Consider the following 9,128-nt stretch of genomic DNA (forward strand, 5'->3'; position numbering starts at 1 on the left):
CTAGGGTGAAGCCTAGGTTGCTCGGAAAGTAGAAATGACCATAAGTTTCATACTGGCTGCAATTATTCGTTTTATACGATGGAAAAACTGTTGTATTTATATTGTATTTTATGCTTCTGGCGTTGACGTCTAAGGCACTAACTACTCGATCTGGTGGAGCAACGCCCTATAGTGAAGCCTAGGTTGCCTGGAACGTAGAATTGGCCATCACTTCCAAACTGGTTGCAATTATTCCTATTATATGATGGAAACACTGTTGCATTTTTCTTGCATTCTATGCTTCGGGCGTTGACTTCTAAGGCCCTAACTATTCAATCTGTTGGAGCAACACCCTAGGGTGAAGCCTAGCTTGCTCGGAAAGTAGAAGTGACCATAAGTATCATACTGGTTGCAATTATTCGTTTTATACGGTGGAACGGCTATTGTATTTATATCGTATTTTATGCTTCTGGCGTTGACTTCTTAGGCCGTAACTATTTGGTCTGGTGGAGCAACGCCCTAGAGTGAAGTCTAGGTTTCCCGGAACGTAGAATTGGCCATCACTTTCAAACTGGTTGCAATTATTCCTGATATATGATGGAAACACTGTTGTATTTTTTTTGCATTTTATGGTTCGTGCGATGACTTCTAAGGCCCTAACTATTCAATCTGTTGGAGCAACGCCATAGGGTCAAGCCTAGCTTGCTCGGAAAGTAGAAATGACCATAAGTTTCATACTGGTTGCAATTATTCGTTTTATATGATGGAAATGCTGTTGTATTTATATCGTATTTTATGCTTCTGGCGTTGACTTCTTAGGCCGTAACTATTCGGTCTGGTGGAGCACCGCGCTGGAGTGAAACCTAGGTTGCCCGGGACGCAGAATTGGCCATCACTTTCAAACTGGTTGCAATTATTCCTGTTATATTATGGAAACACTGTTGTATTTTTATTGCATTTTATGCTTCGGGCGTTGACTTCTAAGGACCTAACTATTCTATCTGGTGGAGCAACGCTATAGGGTGAATCCTAGGTTGCCCGGAACGTAGAATTGGCCATCACTTTCAATCTGGTTGCAATTGATCTTGTTATACGATGGATAAACTGTTGTATTTTTATTGCATTTTATGCTTCTGGCGTTTACTTCTTAGGCCCTAACTATTCGATCTGGTGGAACAACAGCCTAGGGTGAAGCCTAGCTTGCCCGAATCGTAGAAATGACAATAACTTTCACACTGTTTGCAATTATTCCTTTTATACGATGGAAAAGCTGTTGTATTTATATCGTATTTTATGCTTCTGGCGTTTACTTCTAAGGACCTAACTATTCGATCTGGTGGAGCAACGCCGTAGAGTGAATTCTAGGTTGCTCGGAATGTAGAAATGACCATAGCTTTCACACTGGTTGCAATTATTCGTCTTATACGATGGAAACGCTGTTGTATTTATATCGTATTTTATGCTTCTGGCGTTTACTCCTAAGGACCTAACTATTCGATCTGGTGGAGCAACGCCCTAGAGTGAAGCCTAGGTTGCCCGGGACGCAGAATTGGCCATCACTTTCAAACTGGTTGCAATTATTCCTGTTATATGATGGAAACACTGTTGTATTTTTTTTGCATTTTATGGATCGGGTGTTGACTTCTAAGGCCCTAACTATTCAATCCGTTGGAGCAACGCCATAGCCTGAAGCCTAGGTTGCTCGGAAAGTAGAAATGACCATAAGTTTCATACTGGTTGCAATTATTTGTTTCATACGATGGAAAAACTGTTGTATTTATATTGTATTTTATACTTCTGGCGTTGACTTCTAAGGCACTAACTATTCGATCTGGTGGAGCAGCGCCCTAGAGTGAAGCCTAGGTTGCCCGGAACGTAGAATTGGCCATCACTTTCAAACTGGTCGCAATTATTCCTGCTATGATGGAAACACTGTTGTATTTTTTTTGCATTTTATGGTTCGGGCGTAGACTTCTAAGGCCCTAACTATTCAATCTGTTGGAGCAACTCCCTAGGGTGAAGCTTAGGTTGCTCGGAAAGTAGAAATGACCATAAGTTTCATACTGGTTGCAATTATTCGTTTTATACGACGGAAAAGCTGTTGTATTTATATTGTATTTTATGCTTCTGGCGTTGACTTCTAAGGCACTAACTGTTCGATCTGGTGGAGCAACGCCCTAGAGTGAAGCCTAGGTTGTCCGGGACGTAGAATTGGCCATCACTTTCAAACTGGATGCAATTATTCCTGTTATATTATGGAAACACTGTTGTATTTTTATTGCATTTTATGCTTCGGGCGTTGACTTCTAAGGCCCTAACTATTCAATCTGTTGGAGCAACGCCATAGGGTCAAGCCTAGCTTGCTCGGAAAGTAGAAATGACCATAAGTTTCATACTGGTTGCAATTATTCGTTTTATATGATGGAAATGCTGTTGTATTTATATCGTATTTTATGCTTCTGGCGTTGACTTCTTAGGCCGTAACTATTCGGTCTGTTGGAGCACCGCGCTGGAGTGAAACCTAGGTTGCCCGGGACGCAGAATTGGCCATCACTTTCAAACTGGTTGCAATTATTCCTGTTATATTATGGAAACACTGTTGTATTATTATTGCATTTTATGCTTCGGGCGTTGACTTCTAAGGACCTAACTATTCTATCTGGTGGAGCAACGCTATAGGGTGAATCCTAGGTTGCCCGGAACGTAGAATTGGCCATCACTTTCAATCTGGTTGCAATTGATCTTGTTATACGATGGATAAACTGTTGTATTTTTATTGCATTTTATGCTTCGGGCGTTGACTTCTAAGGCCCTAACTATTCAATCTGTTGGAGCAACGCCATAGGGTCAAGCCTAGCTTGCTCGGAAAGTAGAAATGACCATAAGTTTCATACTGGTTGCAATTATTCGTTTTATACGATAGAAAAGCTGATGTATTTATATCGCGTTTTATGCTTCTGGCGTTGACTTCTAAGGCACTAACTATGCGATCTGGTGGAGCAACGCCGTAGAGTGTAGCCTAGGTTGCCCGGAACGTAGAATTGGCCATCACTTTCAAACTGGTCGCAATTATTCCTGTTATATGATGGAAACACTGTTGTATTTTTTTTGCATTTTATGCTTCTGGCGTTTACTTCTAAGGACCTAACTATTCGATCTGGTGGAGCAACGCCGTAGAGTGAATTCTAGGTTGCTCGGAATGTAGAAATGACCATAGCTTTCACACTGGTTGCAATTATTCGTCTTATACGATGGAAACGCTGTTGTATTTATATCGTATTTTATGCTTCTGGCGTTTACTCCTAAGGACCTAACTATTCGATCTGGTGGAGCAACGCCCTAGAGTGAAGCCTAGGTTGCCCGGGACGCAGAATTGGCCATCACTTTCAAACTGGTTGCAATTATTCCTGTTATATGATGGAAACACTGTTGTATTTTTTTTGCATTTTATGGATCGGGTGTTGACTTCTAAGGCCCTAACTATTCAATCCGTTGGAGCAACGCCATAGCCTGAAGCCTAGGTTGCTCGGAAAGTAGAAATGACCATAAGTTTCATACTGGTTGCAATTATTTGTTTCATACGATGGAAAAACTGTTGTATTTATATTGTATTTTATACTTCTGGCGTTGACTTCTAAGGCACTAACTATTCGATCTGGTGGAGCAGCGCCCTAGAGTGAAGCCTAGGTTGCCCGGAACGTAGAATTGGCCATCACTTTCAAACTGGTCGCAATTATTCCTGCTATGATTGAAACACTGTTGTATTTTTTTTGCATTTTATGGTTCGGGCGTAGACTTCTAAGGCCCTAACTATTCAATCTGTTGGAGCAACTCCCTAGGGTGAAGCTTAGGTTGCTCGGAAAGTAGAAATGACCATAAGTTTCATACTGGTTGCAATTATTCGTTTTATACGACGGAAAAGCTGTTGTATTTATATTGTATTTTATGCTTCTGGCGTTGACTTCTAAGGCACTAACTGTTCGATCTGGTGGAGCAACGCCCTAGAGTGAAGCCTAGGTTGTCCGGGACGTAGAATTGGCCATCACTTTCAAACTGGATGCAATTATTCCTGTTATATTATGGAAACACTGTTGTATTTTTATTGCATTTTATGCTTCGGGCGTTGACTTCTAAGGCCCTAACTATTCAATCTGTTGGAGCAACGCCATAGGGTCAAGCCTAGCTTGCTCGGAAAGTAGAAATGACCATAAGTTTCATACTGGTTGCAATTATTCGTTTTATATGATGGAAATGCTGTTGTATTTATATCGTATTTTATGCTTCTGGCGTTGACTTCTTAGGCCGTAACTATTCGGTCTGTTGGAGCACCGCGCTGGAGTGAAACCTAGGTTGCCCGGGACGCAGAATTGGCCATCACTTTCAAACTGGTTGCAATTATTCCTGTTATATTATGGAAACACTGTTGTATTATTATTGCATTTTATGCTTCGGGCGTTGACTTCTAAGGACCTAACTATTCTATCTGGTGGAGCAACGCTATAGGGTGAATCCTAGGTTGCCCGGAACGTAGAATTGGCCATCACTTTCAATCTGGTTGCAATTGATCTTGTTATACGATGGATAAACTGTTGTATTTTTATTGCATTTTATGCTTCGGGCGTTGACTTCTAAGGCCCTAACTATTCAATCTGTTGGAGCAACGCCATAGGGTCAAGCCTAGCTTGCTCGGAAAGTAGAAATGACCATAAGTTTCATACTTGTTGCAATTATTCGTTTTATACGATAGAAAAGCTGATGTATTTATATCGCGTTTTATGCTTCTGGCGTTGACTTCTAAGGCACTAACTATGCGATCTGGTGGAGCAACGCCGTAGAGTGTAGCCTAGGTTGCCCGGAACGTAGAATTGGCCATCACTTTCAAACTGGTCGCAATTATTCCTGTTATATGATGGAAACACTGTTGTATTTTTTTTGCATTTTATGGTTCGGGCGTAGACTTCTAAGGCGCTAACTATTCAATCCGTTGGAGCAACGCCCTAGGGCGGAGCCTAGGTTGCTCGGAAAGTATAAATGACTATAAGTTTCATACTGGTTGCAATTATTTTTTTCATACGATGGAAAAACTGTTGTATTTATATTGTATTTTATGCTTCTGGCGCTGACTTCTAGGGCACTAACTATTCGATATGGTGGAGCAGCGCCCTAGGGTGAAGCCTAGGTTGCCCGGAAAGGAGAAATGACCATCATGGTTCAAACTGGTTGCAATTAATCCTTTTATACGATGGGAAAGCTGTTGTATTTATATCGTATTTTATGCTCCTGGCGTTTACTTCTAAGGACCTAACTATTCGATCTGGTGGAGCAACGTCCTAGAGTGAAGCCTAGGTTGCTCGGAATGTAGAAATGACCATAAGTTTCATACTGGTTGCAATTATTCGTTTTATACGATGGAAAACTGTTGTATTTTTATTGTATTTGATGCTTCTGGCGTTGACTTCTAAGGCACTAACTATTCGATCTGGTGGAGCAACGCCCTAGAGTGAAGCCTAGGTTGCCCGGAACGTAGCATTGGCCACCACTTTCAAACTGGTCGCAATTATTCCTGTTATATGATGGAAACACTGTCGTATTTTTTTTGCATTTTATGGTTCGGGCGTAGACCTCTAAGGCCCTAACTATTCAATCTGTTGGACCAACGCCCTAGGGTGAAGCCTAGGTTGCTCGGAAGGTAGAAGTGACCATAAGTTTCATACTTGTTGCAATTATTCGTTTTATACGATGGAAAACTGTTGTATTTACATTGTATTTGATGCTTCTGGCGTTGACTTCTAAGGCACTAACTATTCGATCTGGTGGAGCAACGCCCTAGAGTGAAGCCTAGGTTGCCCGGAACGTAGAATTGGCCATCACTTTCAAACTGGTTGCAATTATTCCTGTTATATTATGGAAACACTGTTGTATTTTTATTGCATTTTATGCTTCGGGCGTTGACTACTAAGGCCCTAACTATTCAATCTGTTGGAGCAACGCCCTAGGGTGAAGCCCAGGTTGCTCGGAAAGTAGAAATGACCATAAGTTTCATACTGGTTGCAATTATTCGTTTTATACGATGGAAAAATTGTTGTATTTACATTGTATTTTATGCGTCTGGCGTTCACTTCTAAGGCACTAACTATTCGATCTGGTGGAGCAACGCCCTAGAGTGAAGCCTAGGTTGCCCGGAACGTAGAAATGACCATAACTTTCACACTGATTGCAATAATTCGTTTTATACGATGGAAAAACTGTTGCATCTTTATGGTATTTTATGTTTCTGGCGTTGACTTCTTAGGCCGTAACTATTCGATCTGGTGGAGCAACGCCCTGGAGTGAAACCTGGGTTGCCCGGAACGTAGAAATGACCACTACTATCACACTGGTTGCAAATTATACCTGCTATACGATGGAAAAACTGTTGTACTTTGATTGCATTTTATGCTTCTGGCGTTCACTTCTTGGGCCCTAACTATTCGATCTGGTGGAGCAACGGCCTAGGGTGAAACCTAGGTTGCCCGGAACGTAGAAATGACCATAACTTTCACACTGGTTGCAATTATTTGTTTTATGCGATGGAATAGCTGTTGTATTTATATCGTATTTTATGCTTCTGGCGTTGACTTCTTAGGCCCTAACTATTCCATCTGGTGGAACAACGCCCTAGAGTAAAGCCCCGGTTTCGCGGAACGTAGAAATGACCATCACTTTCAAACTGGTCGCAATTATTCCTGTTATATGATGGAAACACTGTTGTATTTTTTTTGCATTTTATGCTTCTGGCGTTTACTTCTAAGGACCTAACTATTCGATCTGGTGGAGCAACGCCGTAGAGTGAATTCTAGGTTGCTCGGAATGTAGAAATGACCATAGCTTTCACACTGGTTGCAATTATTCGTCTTATACGATGGAAACGCTGTTGTATTTATATCGTATTTTATGCTTCTGGCGTTTACTCCTAAGGACCTAACTATTCGATCTGGTGGAGCAACGCCCTAGAGTGAAGCCTAGGTTGCCCGGGACGCAGAATTGGCCATCACTTTCAAACTGGTTGCAATTATTCCTGTTATATGATGGAAACACTGTTGTATTTTTTTTGCATTTTATGGATCGGGTGTTGACTTCTAAGGCCCTAACTATTCAATCCGTTGGAGCAACGCCATAGCCTGAAGCCTAGGTTGCTCGGAAAGTAGAAATGACCATAAGTTTCATACTGGTTGCAATTATTTGTTTCATACGATGGAAAAACTGTTGTATTTATATTGTATTTTATACTTCTGGCGTTGACTTCTAAGGCACTAACTATTCGATCTGGTGGAGCAGCGCCCTAGAGTGAAGCCTAGGTTGCCCGGAACGTAGAATTGGCCATCACTTTCAAACTGGTCGCAATTATTCCTGCTATGATGGAAACACTGTTGTATTTTTTTTGCATTTTATGGTTCGGGCGTAGACTTCTAAGGCCCTAACTATTCAATCTGTTGGAGCAACTCCCTAGGGTGAAGCTTAGGTTGCTCGGAAAGTAGAAATGACCATAAGTTTCATACTGGTTGCAATTATTCGTTTTATACGACGGAAAAGCTGTTGTATTTATATTGTATTTTATGCTTCTGGCGTTGACTTCTAAGGCACTAACTGTTCGATCTGGTGGAGCAACGCCCTAGAGTGAAGCCTAGGTTGTCCGGGACGTAGAATTGGCCATCACTTTCAAACTGGATGCAATTATTCCTGTTATATTATGGAAACACTGTTGTATTTTTATTGCATTTTATGCTTCGGGCGTTGACTTCTAAGGCCCTAACTATTCAATCTGTTGGAGCAACGCCATAGGGTCAAGCCTAGCTTGCTCGGAAAGTAGAAATGACCATAAGTTTCATACTGGTTGCAATTATTCGTTTTATATGATGGAAATGCTGTTGTATTTATATCGTATTTTATGCTTCTGGCGTTGACTTCTTAGGCCGTAACTATTCGGTCTGTTGGAGCACCGCGCTGGAGTGAAACCTAGGTTGCCCGGGACGCAGAATTGGCCATCACTTTCAAACTGGTTGCAATTATTCCTGTTATATTATGGAAACACTGTTGTATTATTATTGCATTTTATGCTTCGGGCGTTGACTTCTAAGGACCTAACTATTCTATCTGGTGGAGCAACGCTATAGGGTGAATCCTAGGTTGCCCGGAACGTAGAATTGGCCATCACTTTCAATCTGGTTGCAATTATTTGTTTTATGCGATGGATAAACTGTTGTATTTTTATTGCATTTTATGCTTCGGGCGTTGACTTCTAAGGCCCTAACTATTCAATCTGTTGGAGCAACGCCATAGGGTCAAGCCTAGCTTGCTCGGAAAGTAGAAATGACCATAAGTTTCATACTGGTTGCAATTATTCGTTTTATACGATAGAAAAGCTGATGTATTTATATCGCGTTTTATGCTTCTGGCGTTGACTTCTAAGGCACTAACTATGCGATCTGGTGGAGCAACGCCGTAGAGTGTAGCCTAGGTTGCCCGGAACGTAGAATTGGCCATCACTTTCAAACTGGTCGCAATTATTCCTGTTATATGATGGAAACACTGTTGTATTTTTTTTGCATTTTATGGTTCGGGCGTAGACTTCTAAGGCGCTAACTATTCAATCCGTTGGAGCAACGCCCTAGGGCGGAGCCTAGGTTGCTCGGAAAGTATAAATGACCATAAGTTTCATACTGGTTGCAATTATTTTTTTCATACGATGGAAAAACTGTTGTATTTATATTGTATTTTATGCTTCTGGCGCTGACTTCTAGGGCACTAACTATTCGATATGGTGGAGCAGCGCCCTAGGGTGAAGCCTAGGTTGCCCGGAAAGGAGAAATGACCATCATGGTTCAAACTGGTTGCAATTAATCCTTTTATACGATGGGAAAGCTGTTGTATTTATATCGTATTTTATGCTCCTGGCGTTTACTTCTAAGGACCTAACTATTCGATCTGGTGGAGCAACGTCCTAGAGTGAAGCCTAGGTTGCTCGGAATGTAGAAATGACCATAAGTTTCATACTGGTTGCAATTATTCGTTTTATACGATGGAAAACTGTTGTATTTTTATTGTATTTGATGCTTCTGGCGTTGACTTCTAAGGCACTAACTATTCGATCTTGTGGAGCAACGCCCTAG

The sequence above is a fragment of the Calliopsis andreniformis genome, unplaced genomic scaffold, assembly GCF_051401765.1.
Source record: "Calliopsis andreniformis isolate RMS-2024a unplaced genomic scaffold, iyCalAndr_principal scaffold0033, whole genome shotgun sequence".
Classification (NCBI taxonomy): Eukaryota; Metazoa; Arthropoda; class Insecta; order Hymenoptera; family Andrenidae; genus Calliopsis; species Calliopsis andreniformis.